This window comes from Drosophila albomicans, chromosome 2R, assembly GCF_009650485.2.
Source record: "Drosophila albomicans strain 15112-1751.03 chromosome 2R, ASM965048v2, whole genome shotgun sequence".
Lineage (NCBI taxonomy): Eukaryota > Metazoa > Arthropoda > Insecta > Diptera > Drosophilidae > Drosophila > Drosophila albomicans.
The window spans coordinates 10,334,760-10,351,097 of NC_047631.2; the positions used below are offsets into that span (position 1 = coordinate 10,334,760).

At 35.4% G+C, this 16,338-nt stretch overlaps 2 long non-coding RNA genes across 3 annotated transcripts; both read left to right on the forward strand.

Moving 5' to 3' along the window:
* Nucleotides 1-13: 13 nt before the first annotated feature.
* LOC117575569 (uncharacterized) lies at nt 14-947 on the forward strand. Its single transcript, XR_004572883.2, has 4 exons — nt 14-130; nt 210-318; nt 371-873; nt 933-947. It is a non-coding gene; the product is annotated as an uncharacterized LOC117575569 (long non-coding RNA).
* A 1,151-nt stretch (nt 948-2,098) lies between these two features.
* Nucleotides 2,099-5,208, forward strand: LOC117575568 (uncharacterized). Of its 2 annotated transcripts, XR_007955293.1 has the most exons (8): nt 2,099-2,113; nt 2,352-2,593; nt 2,654-3,149; nt 3,377-3,509; nt 3,597-3,695; nt 3,754-4,669; nt 4,754-4,866; nt 4,925-5,208. It is a non-coding gene; the product is annotated as an uncharacterized LOC117575568 (long non-coding RNA). The 2 variants fall into 2 exon arrangements; XR_007955294.1 differs by lacking the exons at nt 3,597-3,695; nt 3,754-4,669.
* Nucleotides 5,209-16,338: the final 11,130 nt, after the last annotated feature.

Sequence of the window (16,338 nt, forward strand, 5' to 3'; positions counted from 1 at the left end):
AACTTGCAATTGAAAGTATATTGTGTGATTACGAAGCCACAGTACTAGCTTTAGACATTCATATTAAAAGGCTTGTCCTGGAAACAACTCTTTATTTTTTGGTGTACTTTTTGTGGAATTTTTTGGGAATGTAAGTAGTTAATTTTTTTTTTTATAAAAATTATTAATAATGTATTTTTTTCTTTTATATATTTTTCATGGTTAAAAAGGTTTAAGGAAGTTTCTATGTAACTATTTTCAAGTATATTTCGGGAACTTATATTCAAAGCATAAACAAACCCAAATTGTACCTATTTCTGTGAAGAAACTGAGAGTAAAGTAAATTCTGCAAATATTTTTTGTTTCAAATCTAAAATATTTTTTTTTTCAGTCCATTTCAATCAAAATGTGCTATCCGTGCTATTCCTGCTGTGGATCCTGTGGACCTTGCGGACCCTGTGGATCTTGCTGTGGATCTTATTGTGGTCCCTGTCGCAGTGGATGTGGTCCCTACTGTGGATCCTGCTGTGGTGGTTGTGGACCTTGCTGTGGTGGCTGTGGACCTTGCTGTTAGCATCTTCAGAACGAATTTTAGGTACACCACATTAATTATTTCATTAAATTAATTTATGTAGAATTTACAAAATGTCAATAAAATGGGACAAGCCTTGAATAGTTGTTGTTGTTGTTTTTTCCAATAAGCAATAGGTGGCTCTTTGCAGACTGATGAAAATCTAAATAGTTGTAGAAGCGCCATCTATGTTTCATAATTCGTTTATAACTTTAAAATAATTGCTTCTTCACATAAACAAAATTATTATTAAAATTTCGTTTGAGCCAAATAAGATGTCGAATTCTAAAGCTTGTCCACTTTTTGTGGGATTTCTCTTAAATGTGAGTATTTAAAAAATAAAAATATTAAAATATAATTTTGATTGTTTGATTTGCGACAGGTTCTTTAGTTTTTAAGTAACAAAATAACGAATATTTTATTGGGAAACGATTTTAAATCTGCTCCGAACACTTGTACCTATTTCCGTGAAGAAACTTAAAGTAGAGTAATTCGTAATTTTTTTCAAGCAAGTCATTAGTTTATTATGTGCTATTCGTCCTGTTGATCTTGTGAACCCCGTGGATGCTCTGGTCCATATTGTGGAGGCTATGGACCATACTGCGGACCTTGTGGAGGCTGCGGACTGTACGTTGGTGGGTGAGGATCATGCTAGGGGGGCTGTGGAAATTTCTGTTAGAATCTTCAGAACGAAATCTAGGATTTCCCATAATAAGTCAGCAAATAAAATGGTTAATTTTAAATTGTAAATTTAAATGGAATGGTCTTAAAACAATTGCCACTTTTTACGCCCGCTAGACATATGTATAGTGGAAATAGAAATAATTGTATGTTATGGCAAAAAACAAATTTTGCACTCTATGGTGTATTTTGAATGTAAACTATAACAAACAAATATAGTACATATATAGCCTCGGTATATAAAAAATAATTAAGAAAGCAATTGCGGTATTATTCTCAAAATATGCCAAAATATACCATAAAAAATATTGTACTAAAGAAATGTATTAAATAGTATATACATATGTATACCAATATTGGTATGATATTACAATTAAGATATACTATATATAGAGTGCAACATATACCAGATTGTCAGCCAAAGCATCTAGAATCCCTAGTAAGTAGGCGTTTTTGTCCATACAAAAGTATTCTTCGACAATTTTTATCTAATTGCAGCCAAATTTTCAGGAATCACAAATAGTTATATTGTGTAGTTATTATTTTATATACCAAAATTTCGCGACTCTACCTTTAAAATACGCTTGTTGTTCGATTTCGTCGATTTCCGGGAGCGGAAGTGGGCGTGGCAAATATTTGAAACACACTTGCTCTGCGTGCAAACATAACAAATGCTGTCGAGACATAGCTATAGCTCTATCTCTTATATACTCTGAGATCTCACATGGACAGACGAAGAGATGGACATGGCTGAATCGTCTTGGCTGTTATGGCTGATCAAGAATATATGTATATGCCTTATAGGGTCGGAGATGCCTCCTTATACATGATATAACTTTTGTTTTAAATTTTTGCCGCATATTGATAAAATCTTAAATTTTGGTATATACAAATTTGTGAAAATGTTGGTGCGATCAGATAGAAAATTTAGAAGTTATTACTTGTATTTCCAGTTTGGGGTTGTACTCCATGTAAATGCAATAGTATCTACTATATATGACCTTCAGTATTTTTTTTTTTATTTATTTATTCACTTTTGCTATTGACGATTGTAGCGTTATTATTATGATTGCACTACTTATGATATGCTTACATAATATATAATAATACATACTTACAGCAAGCTGCCGGACTCTTTTGGTGAATTCTTTAATTCTTTGTGAATCAAAACGCTTTGGCATGTCATAAGTACTCGCATTTCTCAGCCATATTTATAATAATCACAGTAGCCAAAGAAATTGAAATTTCTCAAACATAGCTACGAAGTCAGAATTAGGACAAATAATGTTCATTCCAATTTTTAGACTTGTCCAGTAAACATCTGAACCTTTTTGTGAACTTTTTGTGGGACTTCTCTCGATTGTGAGTCTTGTTTTTTGAAAAGCATAAAATATAACTTGTTAATTTGTGAAATAATTACAGGTTAATTTGTTTTCTTGTAACAAAGTGAAAATTTCATTTGAGAATTATTTTTAAATAAGATTGACGAACGATCCAAAATTGTGCCTATTTCCGTGGAGATACTATAAGTCAAGTACAAGCTTTTTTATTTTCATAATAACTGCTTTTGCAGTTGAAATCTTTCAAGATGTGTTATCCATGCTATTCGTGCTGTGGATCTTGCGGACCCTGCGGATCTTGCTGTTCACCATGTTGCGGACCTTGTGGCGGCTGTGGACCATATTGTGGTCCCTGTGGTGGTTGTGGCCCTTGCTATGGGGGTTGCGGACCGTGCTGCGGGGGCTGTGGACCTTGCTGTTAGTATCTTCAGAACGAAATCTAGGTGTCCCACAATTAGTATCGCAAAAACAAAAATAAAATTTTAAAGTGCCAAAATAAATGGAATATAAACTCTAATTAAATATTGGTTTGACTTTGAACCCCGTGATCATATTTGCTAAGAACAATAAAATATAACGTACGTAGATTTGCATATAGGCTGCACATGAGTGTATTATACCAGAGCAACGTATGTAGATCTGCATAGTGAGTTCGTATGGGAGTGTATTACATTAGATCAGTTAGAGTGATGTAGAAAATACACTTAATATCAAATTCTATGCAGTAAAAGAACATTGCTTCCTGGTGTGAAATTCTTCTAAAACGCATTTAAATGTTTAAAAATAAAACTTAACATCTTAGTAGTCTATGAAATTGAAATTCATAAAACTGGGCTACGATGCTGGAAGATATACAAATAATGTCCATTCCAATTTTTAGGCTTGTCCAGTAAACATCTGAACCTTTTTGTGAACTTTTTGTGGGACTTCTCTCAAATGTAAGTTTTTTTCTTCATTAAATTTAAAGCATAAATTTAATTTTAAAATATAAAATATAATTCTTATTATCTTTTGAATCTTATCAGGTTTATTTGTTTTTTGTAACAAAGTAACATTCATAAGTTAAATTGGGAGATAATTTGAAGTAAAGACAAATAGTACCTATTTCTGTGAAGAATCACAAGGTGAAGTAAATATGAAACAAAATTAATAATTTTGATCTTAACCATAACAATTTTATAGTCCACTTTATTCAAAATGTGTTATCCATGCTATTCGTGCTGTGGATCTTGCGGACCCTGCGGATCTTGCTTTTCACCATGTTGCGGGCCTTGTGGCGGCTGTGGACCATATTGTGGTCCCTGTGGTGGATGTGGACCTTGCTATGGGGGTTGCGGACCGTGCTGCGGGGGCTGTGGACCTTGCTGTTAGTATCTTCAGAACGAAATCTAGGTGTCCCTCAATTAGTATCGCAAAAACAATATAAATAAAATTTTAAAGTGTCAAAATAAATGGTTTGACTTTAGGCCCCGTGATCATATTAGCTAAGAACAATAAAATATAGCGTACGTATGTTAGATTTGCATATAGGCTGCATATGAGTGTATTATACCAGAGCAATAAAATATGAGCGCGGTTTTCCCTGGTTCATAAGAGTTTATTTAGAAAGTACATTTTAAAGTGTCAAAATAAATGGAATATAAACTTCAATATGTAATAGTTATTCAGATAGGTGTTTTGCTCTAATTAAGTGTTGGTTTAAGCTTGGACCCAGTGATGAGTACTCTACAATTTGGAGACTCAATCGTTACAAAACAAATAACAAAATAGCTAATAGCAATAAAATTTAACTTAGGTAGGTCTGCACATAGTCTGCGTGATTTTCCTCGGTTCTTATCAGATTAACTAGAGTGATGTAGGAAATAATACTGAGTTTTTTAAGCAGTAAAAGAACATTGCTTCCTGGTGTGATGTTCATCAAAAACGCATTTAAATGTTAAAAAATAAAACTAAGCATCTTAGTAGTCCATGAAATTAAAATTCATAAAACTTAGCTACGATGCTGGAAGAAATACAAATAATGTCCATTCCAATTTTAAGGCTTGTCCAGTAAACATCTGAACCTTTTTGTGAACTTTTTGTGGGGTTTCTCTCAAATGTAAGGTTTTTTCTTTATTGAAAGAAAAAAATCATAAATTGTATTATAAAATATAACTTTAATTATTTTCTGAAACGTCATTAGGTTTATTTGTTTTTTGTAACAAAATAACATTCATACGTTAAATTGGGAGATAATTTGAAGTAAAGACAAGCGAACGATCCCAAATAGTACCTATTTCTGTGAAGAATCAAAAGGTGAAGTAAATATGAGACAAAATTAATAATTTTGATTTTAACCATAACTATTTTATAGTCCACTTTATTCAAGATGTGTTATCCATGCTATTCGTGCTGTGGATCTTGCGGACCCTGCGGATCTTGCTGTTCACCATGTTACGGGCCTTGTGGCGGCTGTGGACCATATTGTGGTCCCTGTGGTGGATGCTATGGGGGTTGCGGACCGTACTGCGGGGGATGTGGACCTTGCTGTTAATATCTTCAGAACGAAATCTAGGTATCCCACATTTAGTATTACAAAGAAAAAAACCCCTATGTAAATTAATAAATGTATAATTAAATGGAATATCTTAAAACTCATTTTATGCATTGTAGCTTTTTCATGTACATTTTAATGTGAATGAATGAAAAATAGTCGAATTGGAATATTCGAAAATGCTCATCTTAATTTTGTTTCATCACCTAGGAAGAGAATCAATGTATACTTTAAAATTTGTGAAATGTAAAGTAAGAAGTTTGTAGAATACGATCGCAATTTAATCTGTGAAATCTTAATACGTCATTTAAACCGGCAATAACTCCATTGATCAGTGCTATAGACAAGTTTTAATTGAATAATTTAATGAACAAAGTATACTTCCATAAATATTTGCATAAATAAATTAAATACAATTTTGTAAACGAGTAAAATATAAATGAGATACACAACATTTGCAACTTAATTTGATGTTGACAATAATTTTATTTAATTTAATATTCATTAAAAAATCTCATTAACTGAGTTGCTGTCGGCGACAAAAATTTTTGAATTGTCTTTGTTTCAGCTTAAACTCGTTTCCATTGATTTCTTTCCCCAGTTGTATACAAATATGGTCAGAGTGCGAATATCAGATCCGATTTTACTTTAACAAGGTCATTTGAGTATTTGGGGTCAATATTTGGATCACCTTCAGATATTCTTTCCTTAAGTTAACTTACTCTGAAATATGTGATTACGATATTCTTCATTATTGGTCAACTAACAACACTTACCTGCAAAATATTAAACTTACTATATTCTTATACATATATTCTTTATAATTGGTAACCAAACACACAGAGACAGCTACTGGGAGGATGCTGTGTACCGAGCTGTGATGAGGATGAGTTTGCCTTAGTCTTCCGAAGCCAATGTTCAACCCCAAAAGAACAAAACTTAACATGAGTTAAGCTCATGAACATTTTTATTATTTTAATTTATATTATGATTTTTAAATTAATGTTTCTTAATTACTTGAACACTTTTAAATTAAATTAAATTTTATACAAAGAGAAATTGTAAATAAGGATATGGAATGTATGTAGTTATATTTAGCAAATTTATGTTTAATTCTAAATACTATTATTTGATTTTAGCCATCCTAGTATAATGCCTTTAATGAGACCGAAACAGAGAATATTGATTTTTATATAGAGGTCAAGTGACCACATATTGCATAAGAAAGATTATATATGGGTACATAGATATGACTCATTAGTCGCGACCTGCGCTTTGGGTTGTAACCAAATGTTGGCCATTAAGTGGCTGAGTTGGCCATTTAAATTGAAACGCATTACTCAATGTTATGGCCTAAACCTATCAGGCGTGATAAAACTAATGAGCCTACCGACATTTTGTCTCATTTTCCGCTTGCTTTTCGAATTTTCTATAAAAGTATGCAAGTGTGTGTGTTTGTGTGAGCCAAGTTAGAAACGGCCAATCAAGATGACAGTTTTGGATGTAGGGTGAGTATTTCAATGATTCGAATGGGCTTCATAAAAATGATTCAATTGGCGGTTTGACTGAAATAAAAGCCGTCAACGGTTGTTCATGTTGTTGTCGTTGGCGTTCTTGTTGTTGTTGTTGCTGTTATTGCGGCTAAGTAAGTACATATATTTAGTATTATTGCTGGAGCTGGGCGTCTCCAAAAAACAAGTTTTGCGCTGTCTCCGATTCTCGGCAGTTTCTCTTTAAACGTCGACTTATAAGTTAAATGCGCCTTCGATAAAGACGGCGATGCGAAATGTTAAAATAAAACAAATTTATGTTGCAATTAATGGCTTCGATAAAGTCGGGCCTACGACATGTTTTGGTCGATAAAACCGCTGTCTCTTTCCCCCCCTCGCCACTGCCTGACACTGACTGAGGAAACGGGGCCCCAATGAGATTAACACATAATCAAGCTAACATGTCAGGCATTTGCATATGGAATTGAATTGAATTTAATCTGAACTGTGTTCGCTTTATTCTTTCTGTTTATTTGTAGATCCGTTTCATTTGTGTTCTGGCTAAAGAACAGTTACACCGAAGCGATTTAAAATTTTAATTAATCCGAGTAACGTGCACTGGAAACAGTTGACAACAGAATTCCAAAGCATGAACAATTCCAAGTTGGCCAAAAAGCGAAAGAGAAAGATGGGACAATTGTCAGCCAGAGTCGGGCTCAAAGGGGCAGTGGTAATATGAGACCACAAAGGCACGGACGTCATGATGGCACCAGCAGCATCAGGATGTTGCTTTTAGGGTTGAGCGGGGTATGATGGCAAAAAAGTTTCAATGCTCAAACAGAGAAAGAAACGGAAAGACGGAGAGAGAGAGAGAAAGAGAGATAGAGCGAGACGTGGAAGAGACCGCAGACACAGGCAAAGTTGGGTTCGAGTTTCAGTTGTGGTGCAAGTTTTTGGTTTTGGGCTGCGGCCATAAATTATCACAGACAAAGTCATTCGTTCCATTTCGAGCGAAACGCGGCTGCATGACGAAGCCAAGCAGGAGAGCGTTGGAGTGGACTGAAGGCAGAGTTTTGGAGTGGTTGGAGTTGTGTTTTTTCAAAGGCAAAGGCAAAGCCACAGTTCCAACCACAGTCACAGTCACAGGCCGCAGGCTGACAGCTTGGGCTTAGTTGCTCGGTCTCGTATCTTCAGAATCACACAATTCCATTTTAAATTAAAACCCCAAAAGAGGAAAACGCGTGGAGTCAGAACCAGAAACCAGAAAGAACGAACGAAGAGAACAAAATGAATGCAACAAGGAAATCGAATACCCATTCGATATTGTTGTTGTTATTGCTAATAAGAATAACACAAAGAACGCTATGGCCCATAAAGCGGGCAACAAAAAAGATAAATTGCATCTTTGGGATCACACGCACGCAGTCGCAGGTAGCGTAGCTCCAACTGAGAGATGCAGATGCAGATGGAGATGGAACTGAGCCGCGTGCCTTCCCACAGATACATAAAAATGTGCACATAATGGCCGCTGCCCAAAGACAGTTGAAAAAGAGCGAGAGAGAAAGATTACAAGTCAAAAAGATAGTGAGTGGAAGAGAGAGAGACTTTACTGCGGGCCGATTGTCTTTCAAATTGCAAAGCGTTTTCTCTGAAACTTTTTTTTGGTTAAGTAATCTGAGCTAGCCATGAAATGTGTCGATAAGAAAGAGCTGCGATTGTTTTCCAATCTTAATAATATGCACTGCGATTAATCGACTTGATATTCCAACTAATATGACACCTGCCGCTGACGCTATTTCTTTGTGCGCTGTCGTCTTCAATTCCCCAAAATAATAATATTTAACTCTATCAGCAAATGCGTGGGGAACTTACTATAAAAAGCATTTGTCTTTGATTGAGTTATTGTTGCGTAAAAACTTAAATTAATTTTTAAGAAACTCAATCTCACAAAATGAATTTTTTTCATCGCGAGGAATTTTTGGAATGCGCTTCAAATTCACTTACAGCGCGGATAGTTTTATGAGGAATTATGAGAAGTATTTATGTATGAGAATATCGTACTATATGTATATTTATAAACAGTTGAGGAGGTGTTCAGAGAGATCCCATCGATGTCCTTTAATTTATAGCCTAGCTTTTATTCATATTTGTAAAAAAAATAATTTCAGTTTCGACATGCCGTAGATTACTCATTATTAGTAGTAGAAAACATATTATATAATATTAAATTACGGTTTTCTAATGTGAATGAAATGAACAAATATTAATATCATATTATAATATTTTGGTTGTATTTGTATATAATCGACATATTTACACATAAGGGTTAACAGACTAAAAATATTTGTATGTATTTCATTTAAAAAAATAAAAATTAAAATATTAAATTGATTTTGATTTTTCATATTTTTAAGTTTTATTCTTGAAGGCCGCATCTGACACAGGTTGAAGTTTATAGTTTTATAATTAGTAAGTCAGCTCTTTATAAATACATAAAATTTAATTTAATTGTCAGCTATGTACATTTGGTTCTAGTTTAATAATTGAATTAAATTTATTTAAGGCAATTCCCATAGTTTAATGGAGTTACATTCAACATGTGAGTAATTATTTTTTCTGGGGTCTGCTTAGAGGTATAAACAAGCAAAAACTAAACAACAAATTTCATTAGTTTGCCATAGAAATAAAATGCAATCAAATTGAGCATCAATTATGCGCTTACTAATAGAGAAATGAAGAAATAGTCAATAGTAAATTAAAGGCTAATCGAAACGTGTTTATGAGACTGGGACCAATTGATGACGAATTCTAACAAAGAGTAATTTGGACAGCTAACCTTCGCCATAGCGGCATTTGGCAAATATGAGAGTTGAGTGCAAACGAGACGCGCGTCAGCAGCGTTTGGCCTCTAGGAGCATGTGGTTGCAAGTTTTTATGAACTGTTTACTGCCGTTAAAGTCACTTTTATGTGCCGTCCGTAGTCATAACTGTCGCTGGCGATGACGACGATGACGATGGCAATGGCAATGGTAATGGCAATAGCGTTGGGCTAGCGGAAATTGTCGAAGGTGCTGAGAGATGATCGGGCACAGAAGCTGCAGCGGCAGCAGGATCAAATTCAAAGTGCTGCACTTGGAATAGTCAACGCCACACGGGAAAATGAGAATGAGAAAAAGGAAAGCGAGAGAGAGGGAGACAGTTTTATGTCTGTTTACAGTCGTAAATGTTGTTCAATTGCAAAATGAAATCGAGATGTAGCCCAAGGCAGAAATACAAGCCAGAAAGCAATAGATGTGACTAGAGTTTATCAGAGTACAATAAGAGTACAAAAATGAAAAGTGCCTACAGACAAACGATTAAAATTATAACCGGGTTGTGCAGGACAGCGCACAGAGAAATTCAAAGTGGTTGGGGGTAAGGGAAAGGTAAAGGAAAAGGCAAAAGCAAAGGCAAAGGGCATGGCCAACTGCTATGCTTACATAAAGGGCAAAACAATGGCCGTATCTCAACGTTAGTTGGCTCTGTCTGTGGCTCTCTCTCTATTTCCCTTTGACCGGGTGTCATCCCTGCTCACCACACTTTATGACCTTTCCTTAATCTGACAGATACGTCACGGCCACAGACGCATCGCAGCCGAAGTCGCAGTCGAAGCAGACGAAGTCTCAGATATTTGTATATTTCTCCTCTGTTTTTGTGTGTGAGCAGCAGTGAAGAATGCCTTATTAAATATTATTGTATTGTGCGAAAGTCGACAATATTTGCGCGCTGACATCTGTTCAAGTGGCAGCCATCATAGAAGTAGAAGGCGGCTGTGCTCAAAAGGCATATATCAGCAAATGGTTATCGAGCATCTCTTGTCGATTAGATGTGGCATCAACTTTCGCCCGAAATCGCCGAAAGGAACCTCGTAAATTGTCACAGATCAAAACAATTGGCACTGGACGAAGTCTGACAAGGAAGGCGGACTCAAGTGGCAGTTGTACAGTAGACGTAGACGGAGAAGTCGGTGCATTGCCTTCATCATGTTTATTGGCTGGCAAATAGTATACGCCGACCTGAATCACCTCACATGGCGCACCTCCTTCAAGGAACTGCGACCTCCTCGGTACATTGCCAAGATGGCGATATCGTCGCAGTCGTAGTCGAGGCAATTTTCAGCTCGACGTTATTATGCAATATAAATCAGCAAATGGGCTCAACAGAAACACACATTCACATACACAAACACACAGAGATAGCTACTAGGAGGGTGCCGTGTGCTGAGCTGTATTTTTGGGGATGAGTTTGCCAGCAGCCATGTGCAAGGGTCCTCAGTCTTCCAAAGCCAATGTTCAAGTTGCCAAATTTAATTCGAAATGATAACAGAAGTTCCGAAACTGTAACTGGCGACCGTGAAACTGCCTTGCGAGTGACAAACCAACGTTTCCTTCGAATTCGTGCTACTCGTATTCCCTTTTCCTTTGTTTTTACAGTGGTGTGGCATACAAAAACATGATTGGGAAAAACTTACATATTATACGTTTTGCTTACTCGCATCTCAAAGAAAAGAAACTTATAGTTGCACATAAACATATATTTTAAATAATCTTAAATTTTTAAGATTTTATTTTATGATTTTAATTTCTGCTCACAATATTTTTGATAAGGAAAAAAATATATTTAACTTTTTTATCGATAAAAGTAGATATTTCTTAAATTTACTACTCAAAAACAAATAGAATAAAAAAAATAATAATATTACAAATACTTTCCTTTTTCAAATTTTAATATATTAAATTTGATTTGCATCAAATGCTTATGTTTTCAATAAAAAATTCTTAAAATTTAATTTTTTTATATTTATTCAAATGATATTAATTTGTATTTTATACTTGCAAGTTTAAAAAATGTATATTAAAGCAATGCTTCTTAAGTTCGTGAACTGACTTGAATAATTTGTATTTGTTTAATTTAAATAGTCAGAATCGCTTATAAGTTTCTTCGTAGATTTATATATATAAAATATAAAACAAATAAAGCAAACTATATTTATTCAACAATTTATCTGGAAAACTTTGATTTAAAAAGAAAGATAGCTGACTTTAACGAATAAAGTAGTATATTACTCGTAATACAAAGCTTTTACCCGATGAACCAAACTAGAGCCCAGTTGTGAAACTGAAATATACTTGTCTTAAAAATATTCAGTACATTGATAGTACAGATATTAAAAATAATTGACATTGATATGAATTATATGTATATATTAATTTCGGCTAGTTTTAATAATAAGCTATAATTTATCAGAAAGTTGTGTTCTTTTCTATACTTCTCCCATTGTCAGCGAAGTAATGTTTGCAATATTCGTAGCACTGTGCAAGGCCTAACAAGGAAGGCAGCGTTGTACCTGATGCTGAAACCAATTCGGCGCCTTTTTCGACTACCAACATTCCATATAAATTAGTCTCATGGGTGCAATTTTATTAAATCAACAAAAATTTGCAATGTTGCCTTCGCAGCGTCTTTTCAGCCCTAAACGCCTGCTTGTGCTCCTGTTTAACCGCCCCCTTTTACGCCCCTTGATTATGGCGGATTGAGGGGTGGGTTTGTTTTCTAAGTAGCCAAAGTCAAACGTGGGCGAATGGTTTTCACTGAGGCGAGACAGGAATCGTGATATGGCATGGGGATTGTGTGGGGGAATGGCTTGTGGATATTAAAAAGATTGTGTTTCATTTGAATGCGGTGCACATTTGTCGGTTGGCATCCAGCTGGATTATTATAATATTGAAGATCGCTTAGTTGAAATTTAGTGCTAATGTCAGTCCGAAGACCCGAAAGGGGGGCGCAATGGAATTGAGTATTAAACTAATGCCAGTCGATCGGGTTGTCGAACCGAAGCGCTCATAATTTCTCATTTGTTTTACAAATTTTTCATTTTTCATTCAAACATATTGAAAAGTGGAAAATGTGAAAAATGTGCGCCATGGGCTTTGAAGTAAATATTACGCAGGCCAACTGAGAAAAAAGGCAAAACTCATTTCATTTTGTTAATAAATTATGATGTAGTTGCGCGGCATGTGCAAAAAAAAAAAAAAGAAGAGAGCAAGAACTCTGGACTAGAGAGGTCTATGACTGCACACACACACATGTGAGTGAGGGAAACATGAAAAAGTGCCAGGGGATAAAATCAACCTGTGCATTCGCAATGAGCTGTGAGATACACACGACGCATCAACAACGACAACGACAACAACAATGGGCATGGGCACAGGTTGTCATTTGCTGAAAATGGGTAACTGCGACAAGGTTTGCAATTGGGACCCTTAATTCGCACATATTGCACAGGGAGAGAGAGACTGGAATGAGGCGTGTTTGTTTGCATTTTTTTCTGTGTATTGTTTAAAACACCCTTTGTGCATTAATGGCGGCCCAGGTTGAGGGGGATGCGACTGTGTCTGAGCGAGAAAGAGAGAGGGGGAGAGAGCACCATTGGAAGAGGGTGTTTTATGCCTTGTTTTATTTATGCAAAATTATGTTTCAATTAAACGAAACGCGCTCTGTAATTGCCAGATATTACATTCGCCCAGCATCGCGACCATTTTGCCACGCTGTTGCCAGCCAAGGATACAGCTCCTCGCAACCAGGAGCGAGGAGAGATGGAGTATTCGTGGCAAGGGCAACAGCTGTGCGGCGTTGTAATTAGACCGCGCATATGCCACAGCAGCAACAGCAGCGGCAATGGCAGCGAAGGCAAAGTCTAAACATCAGCTGAATTTAAAGTAGGATCAGCGCATCGCGTTTGCGGCTTTTGTTTGTGCCCTTTGCAAGTCAAAATATTGTAATTCTTGTTTTTTTTCGTTGCTGAGCGCAACCCGCGAACTAATTTGAATGCCATAAAATGTCATAGTTTATGTGCGATTTGGCATCAGAATTACACGGCTGACTAACGCTGATCCAATGCAGCACATTCATCCAACAGCGCATCGAGAAGGACCAACAAATGAATTCTCAATGATCGGGTGCTTGTAAAATGCACAAAAATGTGAGCAGACTTTTTTATTTGCTTTACCAATTATAAGTAATCTATAGTATAACCAACAAAATTAAAAGATTTAAAAAAGGCTTCTAGTCCTTGTTTTTGTTTCTACTGTTATATCGAATATATAAAAAAATAGAACTAAAATATATCAAGTGATGGCTTTGCAAAATGCACAAACTTTTTAATTGGCATTACAATTTATAAGTTATCTAAGACTCCACTCGATTTTTAAATGCAATTTATATTATTAATGTAGCAAATAATTTTATAACTGTGTCAGATTAGTCCAATAGTAAGTAAAAGTAATGTCAAAAAATGAGGAAGTACTTTTCATAATGTTAAGATAAACAGGTTGTTTCTAAAACTGAGCCAATTTAAATAATAATAAAATATAAATGAATTCCTAAAAATGTTGATTATATTTCCTAAAAATTTCTAGCCTAAAATTTAAACATTTGTCTTAAGTGTATTACATATCTATCTATCTATTCTAATTTAATAGAAAACGTGTTTATTTTATTTCATTTGTTATTAAAGAAATAAATAGTTAAATAATGTATTAATTCATTTCTATGCAAATTGTTCCACAATTATATTGATTTGTAGAAATAAATCCACAGCTAATATTATTGCCACACCCAATGTTTTTAAGTTGCTAGATGAATTTTTAAATATATAAATAAAGTGAATGCATATGAATGTTTGATGCATATCGTGTGTCTGTACTTACTATACGTAGTAGTGATATAAAAAATATTTGAAACGCTGCCTTATAGCATCGATGATCGTCTTCGGGGCCAGTTTATCGCACAAACTTTTCTAATAACAGCATCCAAATGTGAACTTATGCCAAGCTACGTGCCTCGCATGACAATGTCCACGCCCAGCACAGGACAAGCGACTACCTCGATTCGACTCCTCCGCTTCGTGCCCCCTTCACTCTACTCTATTCCACTTCACTTTGCAAGTTCAGCCCAACACACATTCGACAGCCCGCTCATCATCAATGGGGCAATCTTCGGAACGCCATTTTGACGTTTTCGAAAGTTTCTTTTATTGCATACATGAGCCATTTGCGTGCTTGTGCTTCCGTTTCCGTTTCCGCTTCCATTTCTGTTCATCGCAGCAGCGACAACAGCAACGACAGCAGCTCGTTGACACAGCCATTATGCTGTCGTTGCTCCAAAAACGGGACAGCGACTAGCCTCAGCCCCAGCCTCAGCCTCAGCCTGTGTCTCTATTGCCTCCTTGTCTCCTTTCGTCCTCGATTGGGAGTCCTTGGCTGCTGCTGCTGCTGCTGCTGCTCGGCTTGTTGTGCACATGTGTCTCCCATAAAGGGCGTCGTTATGTGTGCTCTTATTATCATAATCCGTTGAGTTGTTGCCGCATTAATTAAATTTAATTAAAGGCGTTTTGCAACATTTCGTCTGTACGTGGCAAACGTTGCAAATTGCAAATCTGGCAATACCTCCTTTCCTTTTCTCCCCCTTGCCATCTCGACCCCATGTGTCTTGCGCGCCATTGGAATCTATATCCCTTAATTAATATCCGCAACATCTGCATTAGGCAGTGTTAATTTATGCGCCATTACGAGATTGCTGCCCGACTCAAATTCAATCATTGGGATGATGTTGAGAAAATACTACGCAGAGTCATCCAGTCATATTACTGTGCTCAGCCAGTCTTTATTGGTTTTGGAAACCAAATTGTCAATTTTTATCAGAGGAATTCTAACTTATTTATTTCAAAGCCATAAATATTGTTTTATCTACAAATATGAAATAGTAAATAGTTATATGATCAAATTAACCAATTGTATTGATTTGTTCCGTAATAGATTTTAAATAAAATTGAACAAAAGAGATATGCTTATCGATTTATGTGAATTAGCTATTTTTCTATTCACCCTCAACATTTAAAGAAAATGCTATATTGTCTTTTTACTTTTGAGAGTAGTTTTGTGAGATATTATTATAAATAAATTAACGTTTAAATAAAATGAATAACATATAGTAAAAGTAGAATATCCCCAGAAGAGAGTAAATAACCTTTTAAATTAGGAAAGAAAAAACATTGCTATCGAATTCAGTTAAGTTTTAAATGAAGGTCGACAAATATGTGGTCTCGATGTAAATACGCGAAAAATCGGACGTTGCGAAATTATGAAATTTATGAATACAATTTTTTAGTTTTTTAATATATTTATTAATTTTCATTGTTGTTGGCTTAAGATTAGGTTTCTCATAATGCATGCTATCGATCCATAGTTATATAGATCCACACTTCAATTGCTGGCACATTCCGAATGTTCAGACACTTTTCATGCGTGGAAAAGTCCAATCAAATGTTGCACAGCGAACCATTTTAATGTGTAATTGTTGTTTTTATATATTTATTGTTAATGCTTTATTTCGTCTTATAACTGGGATGCAATCCACTGCATATTTTATTTACAAATATTTGGGGGGGCAAAGAGTTGCTGCACATTTCACATTTCACTCTCTCTCTCTCTCCCGCCACCTCTCGTTTTATCTCTGCCTCTCTTTAAATTTCTCTCAGTGTAAGTCGTTCATAAAGATTTGAATATCATTCAATTACGTATATGTCGGTGTGAAGACATTTGTTTGTTTTTCTATCGTTTCTATCGTTTTGTTTATCGAATATATTTTATATTTGTATGTATGTGTACTTTATGTACTTGTTAGTAAATAGGTTCTTGTCTTCTA